Source organism: Emydura macquarii, unplaced genomic scaffold (assembly GCF_026122565.2).
Source record: "Emydura macquarii macquarii isolate MOO-44397 ecotype Brisbane River unplaced genomic scaffold, CSIRO-AGI_Emac_v2 contig_3692, whole genome shotgun sequence".
Classification (NCBI taxonomy): Eukaryota; Metazoa; Chordata; order Testudines; family Chelidae; genus Emydura; species Emydura macquarii.
The window spans coordinates 9,608,183-9,627,339 of record NW_027133829.1 but is presented as its reverse complement, the minus strand read 5'-3'; the positions used below and the strand labels follow the sequence as shown (position 1 = coordinate 9,627,339).

The following is a 19,157-nucleotide window of genomic DNA, read 5'->3' as shown; positions in this document are numbered from 1 at the left end:
AGAGCAGAAGGTGGTGAGGCTTCTGATATTAGTGAATCCTGGTGAGGTTTGTTCCCCCTGTCAGAGAAAAGCACCCATCTCCTGCACAGACATGCTTTATCCATGTGACGGACAGCCCCATTCTGCTTGAGGAGCAGAGTTGTCATTTATGGTCCTCAGCCCAGAGCTTTAGGTTTCCTGAGTCCCAATCCATTGTCCTTTTCTTCAAGGCACTCTGAGATCTCAAAATGGACGGTGTTTCACGGGAAGCTAGCATGGAGAGCTGAGGTAAGGTTCGGGTACTGACTGTAGCCCATCAGTAGGGAGATAATGCAGCATTCAGTGCTGGCACAAATTGCTCCTTGAGCTTGCCAGAATAAGTTGTGACACCATTTTACACCGGTGCAGAGTTTCTGCATGAGGGATTTGCACTTTACATAGCACTAGTGCAGATATCCCCAGTTTAGACAGGACCTATTCAATTGCCTGCCTTCCAACAACACAGATACTGAAGTGATATGCACATTATAAGCCTAAACAGATAAGTTAGAACTGCCACCCTTGAGATCAAACATCAGAAAGTATTCCATCCAGACTTACAAAGTGACTGACTGGTGGTTTATTTGGTACTATGAGTGCACACTAGTAATTGATCTGACCCCATCAACTGGATTCACAGACAAACCTTCTTCTAATGCACCCATCAGAGAGAATGTAAAAAAAAAAAAAAAAAAAAAAAAAAAACCAGGAGCGGAACAGTGAATTGAAAGTTGATTAACAACCACAGGTCTGATGAAGTAGAGGGTAATATACTCCATTCTAGAGTAAGTAATCTGGCTGTATCCTTCCAACCTACTTTGACACATCACCGCGTGAATGAAACCTGGCTAGTATCAATTTCCGTTTAAGAATGGACGTGGTGCATGTTGATCTGCACCTTCCAGTTAGTACAGCTCTGTCTCTGTTAGCATTGCAGCTAGAATAGGTTATACATACCACAATTCACTCAACGTCTGTCACCTCCACTGACAAACTGCCCCCACCCCCAAGCCTATGCTCAATCTTTATTTAAAATTCTACAAGTTTCCCAGTCTTTAGATTGACCAATACAGCCTGAACACTGCCTATTCAATCTGGAATGGATATTTCCAGTCCCTTGTTGGCTAGGTCCTACTCTAAGAAAAAGGTGTGTGTGTGTGGGTGGAAGGACACTGTTGGCACAATCTCAACAAGGAGGCTGGTGCTCTAAGAGCAGGGAGAGGTGCAGAGAGAAACCAGGCCTATGCTGTGAGCACAATAAGTCAGGGGAGAGCTAGATACAAGGGTGATTTTTATTCCCTCCTCCCAACTGGACCTGAAGTGACGTGGGAGCAGGTGGAGGTGTCTGCCAATAGCATGTGACATGGTCATGCCACAGTCTGGAACAGCCACAGAGAAGCAAGTTACAACTATGAAAATAATGAGCTGAAGGGCTAGATAAGCATCTCAACAGGGAAGGAGTTGAGGAAAGATACTTGGATCAGGATGGAGTGTTACATGCTGGGACCTCTACTAGCAGAGACTAGCATGGCTGCAATCTGCTCTGTTTTATGCAAGGATAGTGTCCCCCTTGGGCTCCTAGCAAGTTGCCATCATATCTTTTGTTTGGGCAACCCTGGCTGTAAAGCATTAGGTAGAAAGTTGCTTAGACTGCTGGTAAGAAAAACCAAGAACAACTTAATTTCATCTTATGTGACACCATAAAGTGAGAACCTCCTCTTTCTACAGCCAGCCAGAGTAACTCCAGCTTGTTAACTTTCCGAACTTGTTCAAGCCTGCTGTTATGTAAGTGGGAGGTTCTTAAGGAGTCAAGAGGGATGCACAGCAGCACATCACATGCCAGACCACAAAAAGTTCAGGCATCATTTCCCATGCAGACTGATTACTCAGCAATAGGGTGCAGGCACAATGCAGACAATACAGTCCAGCACTGTAGGGGTTTGGAAAACAGTTAGTCCAGGGCAAGCCTGTTTGCCAGCTAATACATGCCCCACTTGTTTGGCTTTCACAAGCCCACATTCTGTAACTGTCTCATACTGCCCTATTCCTTTTACCTAGGAAGGTGAAGGAACCTCTTCAGGTAGCTGTAGTGGAGACTTGCTTTTTGCACAGTGAAATATCTGGAGGTCTCAGTCCCAGAATGCCAAGTGTGTGCAGTATTTATCTAGTAGTGCTATTGCAATACAGTGAAGGGTTCGCTAGTGCAATGCACTAAGGAAAAATGGCTTCCACAGGGCTGTATTTCTCAGAAGCACCAACACCCATCCCAGCAATCTGAGTCTGCATTAACAGCAGTCACAGCCTTAGGCCTGCTGGCATAGCAAAGTGACCTTAATTGTAAGCTCAGCTGTAAAAGTAAATAAAAGCTCATAAGATCTCATAATAACCTCCAACAACAAATGTGAATGTGAAAAGGTACAAAAAAAATTAGTCCAAATAAAAAGGCCTCAACTCAAGAACAGCATTGAGATCATGCGTGGTACACAAGAACATCATGAGACAGAAAATCAATGAGCCAAAATTGGTGTGTTGGAAATTAGGCTTAATTGGTGAACAAAATGGGCCGAATCGTCCATCCCCATAACACTTCCTTCTGCAGTCTTTTTTTTTTTTTTTTTTAAATAAAAAAAGACTGAGCTAGTCCACACTTAAAACTTACAGGGGCATAGCTGTAGTGGTACAGCTGTGCTGTTTAAGAGCGCTTGTGTGGCCGCAGCCTGTCGACAGGCGCGAGCTCTCCTGCCGACATAGCGCTGTCCATACAAGCGCTTATGCCGGCAAAGCTTCCCCTCCACCCCCCACACCCCAGAGTGACAAAAGTTTTGCCAGCATAAGTGCTAGTGGAGACAAGGCCTTTTGGAAAAAACTAACTACCACTGCAGCAAGTAATCATCATCATGGCAGTCATCCCCCAGAGACAAAAGCTGCATTATCCATCCTTGCTATTTTTTTCCTCTCCCTTTCTGTGCGTGTGTGTTTGTCTTCTTAGGAAACTGGCTCCAACTTGCAATAAGAAGTTCCAGCCCATCTCAATTAACTTCTTCTCTTCCTCCCCAGATCCCCGCCCTGCCAAACAAAAAAACACCCAAACAAACAAACAGTTCCCATTTTAGAGACCATCTAAATGATGGTCAGACATGGCTGTTCCCTCTCCCTCCCTTTTAAAGTAACTCTCCAGCGAAAGGGAACAAGGAATGTTGTTAAACTAAAGAGCCTTATTTAAACACTCTACATTTCATGCTCTGGTTTTCTTTTCCGTATCTTTAGTAAAAAAAGATAAAAGGATTTTTAAGGAGGGGGTTTGCCTTGACACTAAGCAGGCTGAGGCCTCTGAATACCACACCTGGAAGCTTGTTTAACAGTGTTGAATAGTGATAGAATCTTGTCAACACCTTTAACTGGGCCCATTTATTCCATCTAAATTAACAGAAGAGGCCTTTGCAACCTGTTTGCCTGCATAGGACCCTGCTGGACACGCAAACCCTTGCGGCAGGAGCAACAGCTGTCTACAGTCACACCACACAAAAATCCCCTTCATTGCACTCCATGGCCCCCTGCGGAAAGTGGTGCTCTGATTCCACCCCTTGCTCCATATCAGGGTGATCACTTGAAGCTGCAGAGCACAGCAGACAGGCCAGGATCACCCCAGGCTGGGAGCTAGGGGCGCAGGCAGGAAGCTGTGAGGTGGTGGTAGGGATACACGGTCACTGAGGGAGGGGGAAAGGCTACACAGCGTAAGTGGGGACAGAGCCCAGAGCTGGCTCTGGCCAGTGGCTGCTTTGCTGGATAACAGCAAGCCTGTGGTCTAAGCGCACTAGATACTAGCATTGTTACAGCCCCTTGCATCCCAGTGGGCAGACACTTCACTGCTGAAATGCAGCCATCCCTGGGCAGTCTGTAAACAGAGCACAGCAATAGTTACCTAGGCACTCCAAACAGAATCACACCTTGACCTCCCGTATCTTAGGGGGCAGTGGGAAGAAGGAACCCTGGTGCCCTAAAGTCCGATTGACGACAAACGAGAGTGCAAGACAGACACTTTAGGATGTGGATTTCTAGACAGCAAGCACGTGCAGCCGCAGCTGCTGAGCCAGAGGAGAGGTGTCGTGCAGCTTAGCACATCAAGAAGCAAGGAAAGAGAGGCCATTACCTGTCTCTGTAGGCTGCGTGTGCTTTGTTTCCTTAGCAAAGATTTCAAGCTCTTCCAAAGAGGGAAGCACAGCAGTCAGATGTGCCCTGACCGGAGTCAACTAGGCTGCTCTCAATGAGATGAGACTAGACAAAGCCTTAGACCCACATCAAGCTCTGCTCCCTGCCTCACTGGTTCTTTAATTTTAAAGGCTCTGGCTATCTCCAAAGGTGTTCTCGGACTAGCTAATCTGCAGACTAGATAACAATTGCATTTAGTAGCCACGCCAAGCTCCTCCCAAGCCTGGGCACGGCCAGGGAGCTACGGTTACTAGGCAAAGAGTAACAAACACTAAGCTGGCAAAGAGGGACACATGGACCTCTCTCAATCAGTTTTCCCCACTTAACTGTTCTGCCCAGGTTTGTGAGTGTGCCCTTCCCCAATGCCCCTGCCCCAGTTAGGGGGTGTCCTGTCCATCCCAATCCAGCTAGTGCTGCAGTCAAGGTCACCCACAAAATGGAGAAAGACTGGGGTTTTTTGTTTGGAAAAAGGCACTCATAGTTGACACAATATTGTCACCATCTCAGCTTGGAAGAGAGTAGAACAGTTCACATACTCCATTGTCTTGCCCAAGCCTACCTCATGGATTTTGTCTACTCTTCCCCCACCCCCTCCATTCATTCATCTCGCATAGGCCTCCTCTGAACCCGTCACACCATCTGGCTACTGCTGAAATCCTAGATCAGAGAGTCTCAGCTGCAGGTCTGGAAGGGATCTTGAGAGGTCATCAAGTCCAGCCTCCTACACTGAAGCAGGACCAAGTAATCTGTTGTGGATGTTCTAGGTTGTTGGTCCAATTTGTTCTTAAAAGCCTCCAGTGATGGGGATTCTACTGCTTCCCTTCCAGAGTTTAACTACACTTCTAATTAGCAAGTTTTTCCTAATATCTAACCTAAATCTCCCTTGCTAGAGATTAAGCCCATTACACTCCAGTGAACATGGAGTCAGATTCCTCCCCATCGGCTGAGTTCTCTTTTTTCCAAGACTAAGAGCACCCAGTTCCTTTTAACCTTCTCCGATAGGTTGGGTTTGCTAAATTATCATTATTATTGCTCTTTTTTAGACTCTTCCCAATTTGTGAGCATCTTGCCGAGAGTGGGGCACCTAGAACTAGACACAATACTGCAGCTAAGACCTCACCAGCACCAGATAGAGCAGGATGATTACCTCCTGTGTCTTACATAGGACATTCCTGTTCACATGCTCCAGACCAATACCCTGTTCCATGACTGCATCACATTGTTGACTCATTCAATTTGAGAGCCACTAAAACCCTCAGATCCTTTTCTGCAGTATTGCCACCGAGCCAGTTATTCCCCACTTTGTAGTTGTGCATTTGGTTTTTCCTTACTAAGTACATTGTACTTGTTTTTGTTGAATTCCATCTTGCTGATTTCAGACAACTTCTCCAATTTGTCAAGGGTGTTTTGAATTCTAACCCTGTCCTGCAAAGTGCTTTCAGCCCCTCCCAGCTGGGTGTCATCTGCAAGTTTCATAAGCATACTCTTCATTCACATCATTAATGAAAATATTGTATAGTACCAGACACAGAACTGACCCGTGACACCCCACCAGATACATCCTCCCAGTTTGACGGAGACCCACTGGTTGCTACTCAGAGTATGGCCTTCCAACCAGTTGTGCTCCTGCCTTATAGTAGTTTCACCTAGACCACACTTTCCTACTTTGCTTATGAGAATATCATGTGGGACTAGCAGAAGCCTTACACCCCCCACCTCCCCCCCCCCCAACAAAACAAAACAAAAACAAAAAACAAAACCCAAAAAATAAAGCCTCACCACAACTGCTGTTTTACCCCCTCTCTACTAGACCATTAACCCTGTCAAAGAAGGAAATTAGGTTGGTTTGGCATGATTTGTTCCCGACAAATCCATACTGGCTATTCCTTTTAACACTATTATCCTCTAGGTCAGTGGTTCCCAACATTTGTGGCCCTTGAGCCAAAAAGATTTTTACAGTGCTGACGGGTCACCAGTCTATCAGCTCATAAAAAAAATGTACTGATGTACACACCATTAAGGACTGCAAATCACTACATGTTTAAAGTAAGCATTTCGATGCTATGGTGCTCATTTTTACATTCACTATTTTACAACTAAAAATGACTGTGTCACACACTCACAGACAATGCACTAGTGTAGATGAGTGGCTGTCACTACACACTGAAGCACATGTCCTGGCAGCTAAGTCACAATGGTGGCCTAAACTTAGCAGGCCAAACTGTAAGGCACTGATTTTTAGAGTCCTGCCCCTCCTCAAGCATGATAGGTCCTAGCTGCTCCACCACCAGCCACCCTTCCCTCCCACCCCCATTGCAGCCAGATGGAAGGAGTTCAGTGAGGAGGCTATCCCCTTAGCTGTAGCAAGGAGCCTGCACTGCTCTTGTAGCCCCATGGCAACGTGCTCCGCCTGGGTCCTCAGACAGCGGCTCCCTTCTGCAGCCAGCAGGAGGGGAGTGGTGGGCCACTTTTGGCCCCTGGGCCACAGGTTGGGAACCACTGCTCTAGGTTCTTACAAACTGAGGAGGCTTTTCCACTGCAGCTCTGAGAAATAACTTGATATTTGCAGAGAAGCATGCTTCAGTACTGACTTGCACCATATAGAATTACCAGGGAACAAACAAACAATCAAGGGGGAAAACCAAAAACATTTGCAATATACAGCCAGAGAGTTAATGTTTGTTTTAATGTACAGAATATTTACCTTAGCTACCCTGAACCAATTCATGCATTCGAGAGAGTTCTTCAATGTGCCTTCTGAAATATCAGGGACTCCGTCCATAAATGATCACACTGCCAGTTATCTATTTAGTGCCAAGCAATTTTTATTAGGGAGATGTTTTGCTGATTAAGTTGTCCAGTAACAAAGCAGCTCTGATAACTAGTCCATGACCAAATCCCCCTGCTATAATCAGATTTAGTGCAGAGAAGCAGCTAGAAATATTATGTATTCAGAACCCAGGGTCCCTGCCCTGGTGTTACCGTGCAATGTAATCATGAATGCAAAAAAGATGGGGGCAGGGGAAGAGAAAGAACAGTACAATAATGTGACCCAAGACTGTTCTTATCTCAGGTCAACAACATACTACCTGAGCATTAAAATAAAATAAGTTTAAAATAAAGTTATGAGTTAACATACATCAGTTAAATATTTTCCTTTCCATTCTCCCACCCTACTTTCCTGGATAGTAAATACATAACTTACTGGTTTCATAAGATGTACACAAACTTTCCTCTTCAGCTACCTCATGTTGCTACTCAAAACCTGCCATGACTCTTGTCTAACTGGAAATTCCATAAAAGGTCAAAGACGCAAAAGGGTCAGAGTTTGGTTCTTAATTTTCCTTCCTCTAAACCCATCCCAGGGCCATAGCTCTTTTGGAGTGCCCCAAGCAATCAGAGTCTGAGAAGACTGCAGAAGTTGCATACCCCCCCAGTCCCATAGGATGAGTGAATCTTGCATTGTTTCAATTAAACTACATCATCTCAAGGAGGCTCTGGAGGAGAATCACCACATGGCAAGACCTTTGTTAGAGTGGAGGCCTTACTTAAGAAAGTCAAAAAAAACCCTAAAGATTTATTTTAAGGCTAACATACTAAGAGGGGATGTTTCCAAAACACTGTCACTTAGCAGCATAAGTCCCACTGACTTAGAGGGTCACTTAAACACAAGTGGAAAACCAAATAATCATGTTAAAGTGGGGGTTTCCAAATTTGTTCTGCCTCAATGACGCTTCTGATCAAGTGCATTGCATTAACAAGTCAAGACAGGATTTTCCCCTTCAGCTGTTGCTGATGTCAAGGAGTCAAGCCCAGTCCTTTATACCTCATTACCAAGCAAAACAAGACATAGCATCAGAGAAATCAGAGATGGAGGGAGGAAGCTTTCTTAGCTTATCTTTGCTACCCACTCTTTTCACTTCCTCTGGCCAATGCAATATTGTTCTATAGAACATTCAATTTTCAATCTAGTTTAAGCAACAGTCAGGCGTCTGACCTCAGAGTTTAGCCAACATGTTTGTCGGGGAAGCAGGAAACAGATCAGCATTGTTTTGTTCTTCCAGAGCTGGCATCAGTTAGCTAAACAGATGTGACAGGTTCTTTTTCTCTTTAGAAAGAGATACTGCTCAGCCAGGAAGTTATAGGCTTAGTGCAGGAATTAAATGGGTGAAAATGCCATGTCTTATGATCTAGTCTGACTTCCTACATAACCTAATAATGGTTCCTTCTGGCCTGAAAAAGTCTATGACAAAGAGAGAGAAGGTGGGTGAGGCAATATCTTTTTTTTTTGGGACCAACTACTGTTGGTCCAATAAAAGATATTACTTCACCCATCTTGTATTGCTAATATCCTGGGACCAACACAGCTACAACTATGCTGCGTACGGCAAAGAGAGCAGATATAGGCAATAATAAGCATCAGTACTTGGTCACATCAACCTTTACACTTTCTACCTCCTTTGCCCCTCCAGGAACTTATGATAATGAAGGGTTACGTGATTTGCTACATAGCCTTGGTCTACATTTGTAGGTATTTCAGCATAGCTGGGTGTGAAAAAAGAAACAATACTGACTGATGTAGCTATACCAATGTAACCCTGAGTGTTGATGCAGCTATACGGATGGAAGAAGGCTTCCATCGATGTAGCTAATATTGTTTGGGGAGGTGATGGTGTAGGAACAGCAGAAAAATCTCTTCAGTCTGACTAAGCAATATCTGCACTATGGGGCTGTAGTGGCATAACTACCCACAAGATCATCTCCATAGTGTAGATGTACCTGTAAGTCTTTGATCCAAGAACAAGCTTCTGTTCTTAGACTAAGCACTTTGGTGACCAATTAATCTAGGGTGAGATATAAACAGTCTCCTGCAAGGAAACTGCTAAGTCACTGTTAATGCAGAGAGAAGAATCCCCCTTGGCATCTTAATACAGAGTACTCTGGAGAGTCACAATTTGAAGTTTCCTCATCAGCTCCAGAAGAGCATTTCAGAAAGGGAAGAGAACCCATTTTCTGTTCAGCAGCAACCTCCTGGAGGAGCACACTGGGCATGGTCTGTCAGGCAATAGCTCTGCACTGACTGAGGTGAAGGCCCATGGCTTAGACCAGATGATTGAGTAGGTTTCTCCCCCCATAAGGATTCATTTACACCTAGGACACTACAGCAGAACCGTTGCAGTGCAGGCACTCACTGCAGTGACGGGAAGGGTTCTCCCCGCTGTAGTTAATCCACCTGTCCGAGAATTCTTCTGTTGACCTAGCATTGTCTACACCAGGCGTTGGGTCAGCTACATCTTATGGGTGTGGAATTTTCTACACCAGACACACAAAGCTATCTTGATCTAAGTTTTCAGCAAAACACTAGCCCTAAGCTTCATAAATTCTTTCTGGGGGCTTGTCTTCATTGCAGCATTAACTCACACTGCCCCTAAGTTGAGTCCCATCCATACACAGAAGCCTTTAACTGGAATGCGGTGGTGCCTTTAACTCAAACGGATTAGCCTACATCCCCAATGGGCCATTGCTCCAGTTAGTGCAATTTACCAGCCATTAACACTGTGCAGCTCATTTTGCAGCATGTGGCTGCTCTCACTTGCGTGTAGATAACTTCTTGAGTTAACTTGTGTGTAGACAGGCTAAGACAGAACCTAATGTTACACATTATCTATAATTTTTCCCCCCTTCGTCCCAGACTGACGAGCTACAGAGGACTCCCAAAAATACCTACTGCATCTTCCCGTGCTTGGTATGATCCTTTTGGCCTTGTCCCACAATAGAAGGAGAAACTAAGAAGGCCAGTAAGAAGAGGCAATGGATTTAAAAAATGACGACGGCTAGTGAGTCACTATACACAATATCGTTCACAAACAGAACTTACTGCAGCAGGATAAGAATCGAGAGCTACTAATGCTCCTTCAGGGCTATCAATAGATGGAGCCAGGAAGAAGTTCCCACAGGATATAGCATTAAGTGTGGCAGTTGTACCTGACTCTGAAAGAGCAGCTATCAGCCACTGCTGGAGACAGGGTATCCAAGTAAACCAACTAGTAAGCATAACTTGCTGTGTCATAGCAGCTGCCAGTGCTGCTGAAGGCTAGATGGAGACTAATTTCAGAATATTAAAGCTGTTCTTGGGTAACTGAAGTGGGCTACTGCAAGACACCAGCTACCGACTCCAAGAGAGATGCAATGCTGCCAAAGCAGTGAGGCGGGTGCCCCAGCCCACCCTAGAAGTGGTAGGACAAAGGAGAACCAAGAGAAGGGAAGGTTTTTAAACTAGAAATACCCAGGTGTATTTTAGGTTCCCGCCATGAACCAGATCTTGCACACTACCCTTCCCACTCCCACCATCCCAAAGAGAAAAGTGTACCAATTCTGCAAAGTTCTCCCCAAAATACAAGACACTGAAGGGTTCTCTCCTACCCATCCCTACCAAAAGGCTAGGAGTATTAGGCCCCGTCTACACTTGCGGCAGCATGTAGGGTACGTGTAGGTACACGCCACACCAAGAGGCGGCTGCGTGCACATGGCAGCGTGGTGCTACACGTGGCAGTGAAAGGCTCTGGCAGCAGGAGGCAGCAGCACACGGAGGCTACAATAGCAGTGTAGACATGTGAGGCACTTTTTGGGTGTGTAGTGAGCTGTGCAGGGCACACAGGTTCTAGCATATCTTAATTCCACTTGCCTAATTAGCACCTCACCAGCTACACGGCTATTTACAGCTATGCTGGGGGGGGGGGGGGGGGGAGGAGGAGGGGGCGTGCAGTATCTGTACTCGACAGGCCACCACCACCAGCAGACCCAGTTTCAAAGTTGCTGCCAGAAAAGTAATCCCTTCAGAGCACCTGTCTGCTCTGCCTCTCATTCTTCTACCCAACTTTGCATTCAGCTGGCAACCCACACCAAGCCATCCCGCTTCTCTCCCAGGCAGAGGAGAATCTGTATTTAAAGGACTCCCAGACTCTTCCCCAGGGCCAGCCCTAGACCAAATGAGTTGCAGAATTATCCTCTTGTATGACAGGGATAAATCCTGCATGCATGTTAGGATCTGTAAATCTGTATTTAGTCATGCATGCAGCCTGAGCCAAGCACCCCACAAGCCTGGCACCCTGGCAGTCACCTGCCCCTAAATCCGGCCCTGCTTTCCCCCCCTTTTCCCAGCAGATTCAACAGTTTGCTATAAAAGGAGATAGAACGGGGGAGGGCTGAGGCCTGCCTAGCCTGAGATCAGCACTGCTCAAGCAGCCCTATTCCCACCATTCTGAATAGCCAGCCCACTCTGCTTCCAAGCCTTAAAACCTTGGCCAAATACAATAAAAGGGTAGACATGTTGAGCCTAGGGTATTTTTAATAGCTTCTGGGGAAAATTTAAGAAAAATTATCCAAACAAAGACATGGTTCAGCTCATTTGGGTTAGGAAGGTGCTGTGAAAACAGCTAAAAATGTACAACATTTCTCCCAACATGCTTTGTCCTTTAACATTTCAGTGCAACGTTGAAGCTCTACTGTGCAGACCTGCTAGAATTTGATTGTAGCTACAAGTCAAAGGATTCTCTAAGACTGACCATCACCCCAGCACAATTGCACCAGAAAGAGGAGGGGAAACAGTGTGGGAGGGGTGGTGGTGCTACCTACCTTCTAACTTTTAGTTCAGTGGTTAGAGCATTCAACTCAGATGTGGGAAACCCAAGTTCAATCACCCCTTCCCTCCTTCACTGGAGGGGGAGAAGGGAGACCCCTGTTTATAGCCTACCTCCCCCGTGGGCGCACTAACCGCTGGACTATGAAGTCGCTCTTTCTGACCCAACAACAGTCCCAATGCAGAATACTTTGCCATTGGGCTAGGGGGGCGGGGGGAGGAGGATTCTGTATTCCAGTGGCTAGGACCTCCCTGCTCCAATCACTCATTTATGCACCATGGAACAGCTTCCACAGGAGAGACGGAGCGAGCCTCCCATCAGAATAGCCCACAGTTCAGTGGTTAGAGCCCTCTCCTGAGAGGAGTTAAACATCTTTCCCCACCTTTCTCCCCCTCTGGAAGAGATGGGGGAATTGAACATGGGTCTCCCACAGCCCAGGTGAGTGCACTGACCACTGGGCTTAAAAGTTACATGGTGGGTTTCACCACCTCCTCCTCCTGGATTGTGAATGGGACCTGCTCCAGCCGGCAGCCTTTGAACACACCCACCAGATCAGGCCTCCCCATGCAACTTAAACCAGGGGAAGGTAAGACATTCAGCCGTTTGAGACTCACACCAGAGTTTAGGCACGAAGGAGGCAGCCACACGCCTACAGGGAGGCAGCAGTGGGCCTGCCCACAGGCACAAACATAAGCACATAGGAAACTTCTACCCTGAAAACTCAGGCAGCAAATGAATGCAGGCACCTACAGAGGTCAGCAAGAGCTCTGTAGATTGCAGCAGAGCCCGGACTGGGACTTCAGCACCTCAAACTGGGCACCTACATCCATCATTGTGGATCTGGGCCAAAATCCTTAGATCCAGGCAAGGCATGTGAGACCAGCAGCCGATTCTGGAATATACCACACAGACTTTCCTAGCAGAGCCAGTCCACACTCAAAGGATTTGGTGCTACTCCTAGTTGAGTCAATGGGAGTCTCGGATTATGTTAGTAAAACAGCAGCCACAAGGCGTTTGCAGATATCTAGATGTTGTCCAGCATGAGGGGGCCTATCCAGCTTTGGCAGTGTCTGCAGACAGACACAATCTGAGCCTGCCATTGGGAGTTTACAAAAACAAGTCAAATTTGAATTTAGATTTTGAGGGGTGTGTGTGTGTGGAGGGGGGGGGGGTGTCTCTCTCTCACCACACCCCCATTCTGAGACAAGTGGCTGGCTAGAGAGCTGTCAGGTCAGCTCTAGTCAAGCAAAACTCCTACCCCTTTCAAACCATTGATCTGGTAATGGACTAGTCAATGTATCTCTACTGCCTTCTAATAGATGGAATAAGGATCTACTCAGCTTTGGTCACGGCCCCATACAGCTAACCATTTCTTGAATTAAGCTGATGACAGGACCACTTTTCTGAAGCGGGAAGATCTGAGTCCTAGCCCAGCTCCCTGTGGACTTCAGGACTGCTATGATGTGCAGAAAAGAGCATAAAGCCTTAAGTGGGTGCAGATTTGATACGGCAGAATTAGTGGTTCAGACTTGTTACAGTAGATCATGCTTTAGACAGGTTTTTTTTTTTTTTTTTTTTTTTTTAAACTGAGACACCCAGACCAGGATTTTCAAAGGGGTTTAGTAAGTTAGGTACCCAAATCCGATTGAAATCCAACGAGAGTTGGGTACTTACTTCCCGTTAGTATTTTTGAAAATTCCAGCCTGAATACCTAGCAGAGACTTCTGGGAAAAACCAGTTATTAGCAATCAAATTCTACTGTGCGCATTGTTGCCCTGAGGTCACAGAGAATTACATTTATGCTTCATTTTGCACGTGAGTCACTGGTGGCAAGTTTCATTTTTACAGAGGCTGTTTTATAATTAGAAGCAGTTTGCATTTTTACTGTTGCTTAACTCAATACTTCAATTCTGGGTGTGACAGGGTATGAACTACGCTATATAAAATAAAAGTTAATTTAAGATGGGTACTTTTCACATTTAAAGAAAAATTTCATTGTCTATTGCACTAACAACATCTTCAATTATTTGAGTCTTAAATAATTTTAAAATGCATTGTATACTTCTGACTGCTTCTAATTAACCAGGATCAGTAAAATGCAAGAACAACTAAACTGATTAATCCATTTCAGGTGATTTTTATTGTCTCATGCACTAACATAGCTTGTGGGTTACAACACTGCTGAGACATGATTACTTGATTATTTTTAAATAACCCCACTGCTTTCTACTGGAGTGTTCTGATCCTGCACACACAACTTGACTGACCAAAGGAGTAGTCCCATTAAAGTCAATGGCACTACTCATCTAAACTTTCGCAGGGTTGGGGCCATAGGAGGGTTTCTCTAGATCTCACATTGTACAAAATTCTGCGTTGGGGGCCAATGCGACAATGACGAGGATTTCTATAGAAGATTAGCACATTTTATATTCAAGCGACCTTCCAAATTAGAGAGCATCTACACAAGGTAGTTGTACTGGTAGAAACTAGAGTGCGAATGTTGATCCATGCCATTATTCTAGTATAACTCACCATGTGGGCATGCTTATTCAGGAATAAGAATCACTTTCTTTAGTGTTGCTTTGTGTAGAGTTTAATTTAAAAAAAAAAAGCCACTTTTATTATGGGACCAGAAGCTCTTGGTTAGTATTTACCTATTTTTACTCACGTTTTGGGTCATTTATGTACATAAAAATACTGATTATGTTAAGCAAACCCAAAACATTATATTAGGGGGATATGATTAAGTTTCCCTAAGTGTGAATGAGAGGCTGTTAAAATAAGGCAATACAGTTGAAGCTTGTGCATGCATATATTGTTAACATACGTACAGTTTGTGAAATAAGCCACAGCATTAAACTACTTTTAACTCACAATATTCTTAGCTGTTGCTTTTCTCTATCCTTCCATCAAGTGGAAGCAGGTATTTATTTAGCACTGTAGCTACTTTCAGCCTGAAGAGGAGAGGGTTAAATACACCAAACATTTATATTAAAAGTGGATAGCAGCTAGAAAAATTCTGGTTTTAGATCAGAATTCTCCACACACCTTAAATGACTTACTGAATTAAAATAAAATTAGGTGAACTAAAATACTGCAATTAATCTATACTTACACATTCTTTACCTGTAAGTAGAGCTTCCCCCTTCAAAATTAAACAATATCTAAAAGGCACTTTTTAAAATTACAACATTTAAGTAATAAAATGTTACAGAAGCTAGCTAGCGGTTGATAATATAACTCAAGTGACAGCATGCTTTTCTTACTGTGACTATCTTAAAAAACACAATAGACAAAAACAGAACTTAAAAATAACTTCAGAAGAAGGGGGAAGAGAAAGGAAACCACCATCTACATCTAGAAACATTCAAATGCTCTGAAAAAATATAAGAACTTATGTAAGTATATCTTAAAACTTCAGATTCCTTCCCAAGGCAACAGACAAACCATTAACATCATTCCTCAGAAGATTATAACTTTGAGCAATCTCAAGAACAAATGTTTTAAAAAATTACCACTTACTGCTTTGCACAATAAGCCTTCTCCCCAACTTATTTTTCAGAATCAGTGATCATTACAGCCCAACTTCTATTTGTAATCACTATAATCATTCCAGTTGTTACAAATGGAATGACCCATATCAGTCATTATTGTAGGCACCTGTCGTGTTGTTATGTTGCCATCCCAGTTGTCCATAAATAAATTTTACAACAAATTGGATGCTAGTATAAGCATTTAAGATGTATAAATTAAGCTATAAAAGTTAAAACCCAAAAGGTTATGGTTCCATTATCAGGTCTGACTGATGTTATAGAAACAACTTTCTAATGATAGCTTGTGTCCTGTTATGAGCCAACATTGCTCTTTTAGTTCTAATAGAATAGGTTATGTTATGTATGGCAAATTATCAAACATGATAGTGATTGAGGCTTTTTACATAAAATGACTCTGTAATATTACAGGTGATCTCAATGTCTGATGGTGCATGTCTATGAATCACTTTTTAATTACATAACCTGGAATTATGGTGCTGAGTGCAAATAGTTGAACTTCTGTGGTTAGAGACTTTATAAAAAGAATGTATCTGTAAAGATGCTGGTAATCCTATTTTATAGAACGTTAGAAGATAATAAAAGAAGGAGATGCTTTGACAATGACTAGGAAAGCAAATGATGATACTTTAAAGCTTTCCAAGCTCTTTACAAACACTAATTAAAGCTTTCTTTATCACCTCTCTTGGTGAATATCCATTAACAACTAAATGAATTGCTCTAGGGAAAAGATAAAAGTGACTTGCATTGGGACAAAATGGGTTTATGCCTTAGTAGCCAGGGGTTTTAAAATAACATTAATAAGAAGTGCAGTGATGTCTTGTAATGTCTTAATATTTGGGGTAGGCTAATGTGAAAAATGGGTAAGAATAGCTTTCTCTATAGCAAAGTGTGAATAGCTGTTATATATTAGAAACTAGTGTATTTTATAGATCCAGCTTAGGGGGAAAGTTAAACTTGCATGTGTGATGTGAGAACCATGGTTGTTTGAAGCTGGTGATGTTGATGGATACCTTAACAACCCATTTCCAGACTTTCTAACCTTTGTTTTATTATTTTAAAGCTCTGTATGCTATTTCTGTGAAGGATTTTAAAAATGTAGTTCATAGAATTAAAGGCCAGAAGGGACTATTATGATCATCTAGTCTGACCTGTATAATACAGGCCATTAAATTTCATCCAGTTACCCCTGCATTTGAGGTGAATAACTTCTGTTTGACTAACGCATAATTCCTATGTGATTCAAACATCTCTTTCAGAAAGGAGTCCAGCCTTGATTCGTCTCATGGACATCTCTTCTCACTCGCAGTTGTGCATGTGGCCTTCTCTTCCCTAGTCTGCAATCCCATAAAACTCGTGATACTGCATTGGAAAACAAGTGATGTCTGTAGGAATGGTAATGTATTTAGCTGTCTTTAATGCAGTAAGTATTTTCACCTCTCTGAAAAGCTAGTCATGTGTCCACGTTTGCTCTTCATTTCAGCCTGTCTCCTATCTGTTCTCTTTTCCTCAGCTAGACATAAGGAGCGGGACCCAGCACCATGTGACCAGCCAGATCTCTGCTGGTCATCAGCATGTGCTTCATAGACCACCAGTGGTCTGCAGGCCACAGCTGGGACATCTGTCTGCTAGCTATCTTGTTCTGGACATATAAATCCAAAATGTGTCAGGAAAATCATTGAAAAGAGGAGATGGGGCCTGTGGATCCTGCACAGAGTTTCATGGGTACTGGGGCCATAATGGGGTTTCCCAAGGGTGGAAGGGATGAGCACTGAGGTCAAAAGATCTCATGCAGTCTCAGGGGAACATGGTCCCCAGCAGGACTCCCGATGGTGGAAGGTGTGATACTGGCAGACCAAGTGCCAGCTCATGTCTCATGCCTCAGACACATATATAGCTGGAACCAGTCTGGCTCACCTATATGGACATACTGTTTAAATAGGTTTTAGACTTATAAAAATGTGCTTAGACTTTATTGAATGCTTGTAAATTGCTGCACACATTAATTTCACATATAACATCCCCCCTTGTAAGTTAGTATTTAAGCATTTGTGTAATAAGCATCTGACTGTGTAAATCACTAGAGAGAGACATTAATTAGTGTAAAGTGCTGATCTCCAACAGGCGTTATGTCCTGCCCCCCAGGGAAAAGCCCTTGACACCAGATGAAGTATTGTAGAGCATCAAAGAGAACAGAAGACTTTGCTGATTGCTTTTCCCTCCCTTCCTCCTCTCCATCTACAGATGTATTCCTTCCATCAGGCAGAGGGGCGGGACAAAAAGCCCTAACAAGGAAGAACTCTCTCTTTATGCTGCTGGGAATCAGCAGGGCAAGAATTATTAATCCTAAACAAAAGCTCCCCCGTGCTTAGCGTGGGTAAACCCCAAAGCACACACAAAGGTTGCCTCCCACAGAAACTACTATTGCTTTTTGAAACTGAAGATGGAACCTGTGGGTGCGTGACACGCACATTTACCTGTCTTCACCTTGAAATAACTCTCCTTTCCCAGTCCTCTCCAATCAATCCCCAGAGGCAAGAGGAGGGAGGTGAATCGAAAGCCTTTCTCTGATAGATCTTATGTACTGACGGATTCTCTATACCATAAGAACAGTTCCAGAGAGGTAGCCGTGTTAGTCTGTATATAGCAAACAGAACGAGAGTTCTGTGGCACTTCACAGACTAACACATTTAGTAAGCGGAGTCTCACGAAAGCTTATGTCTACAAAAATTAAATGTGTTAGTCAAAGTGCCTCAGAACTCTCGTTGTTTTTGCTCTATACCATAACTCTCCTTCAATGAGGGTACGACCCGCTTTCATTGCCGTATATACTTCCTACAAACCATGCCTAAACGTCACTTTTGTATGAACAACGTCCCCTCTGACCCACCCGCTTGTATTTTGAACCCTCCAACCTATTACCCACCCGCGGGGATACCGCAGATGATGCTTTCCTTGTAGGTGCCAACTTCCAACCACACTGGGTGCCAGCTGATAATCTGGACGTTATGCAGGGCTGTCCACAAACGCTCTTGTTTAAACGCTGTACCTGATCATTTGTTTAAAACATGCTCTGGAATACAAGTTTTTAACTCTCTTATGGCCTGGGACGGACTGGGGGGAGGGGGGTGGAAGAGCGAGAGGGGGGTTACACAGAGCTGCTGCAGGGTCACCGCTACAGACGGGGTGGGAACAGATTGTTTAACAAGGGGGGGCACCCCACACAGTGTGCGGGGCCGGGGGCCCGTGGGGGGCGGGGAGCGGGCACCCCGCGCGGTGTAAGGGCCCATGAGGGGAGGGGAGGGGGCACCCCACGCCGTGTGCGGGGAGGGGAGAGGGCACCTCGCGTGGGCCTGTGAGGGGAGGGGGCACCCCACGCCGTGGGAGGGGCCGGGGATCAGACAGTGTGAGGGGTCCGCCCGTGGCGTGGGGGGGTGTCACACACTCAGGGCCCCAGGAGCAGGAGGCGGGGCGGCTCGGGTCACTCAGGGGCCCCGCGCGGCCTGTGAGGGCGCCGCCGGCCGGCCCGCCCGCCAACCACCCCCGGGCTCCGTAGCAGCAGGGCCACGCCCGGCCCGCCTACCTCAGGGTGACAGAGACCGGCTCGGCTGGGCTGACAGGGCCGCCTGTGCCGAGTGATGGCCCCCGCCCGGTCCCAATCGCTGTCTGCGGCTGGCGGCGGTAGGGGTGTGGCCATGTAAATGAGCTGCGACGCGGCCTGGTGACGGGCTGGTCGCTT

General features: G+C 44.9%; 1 long non-coding RNA gene across 1 annotated transcript in view; it reads right to left on the bottom strand.

Annotated features, from left to right (window-relative positions):
* LOC137146059 (uncharacterized) overlaps positions 1 to 19,073 on the bottom strand; it is a 44,936-nt gene extending 25,863 nt beyond the window's left edge. Inside the window, exon 1 of the long non-coding RNA XR_010917823.1 lies at positions 19,002 to 19,073. This is a non-coding gene — a long non-coding RNA (uncharacterized lncRNA). The remainder of the gene's footprint in view (positions 1 to 19,001) is intronic.
* Positions 19,074 to 19,157: the final 84 nt, after the last annotated feature.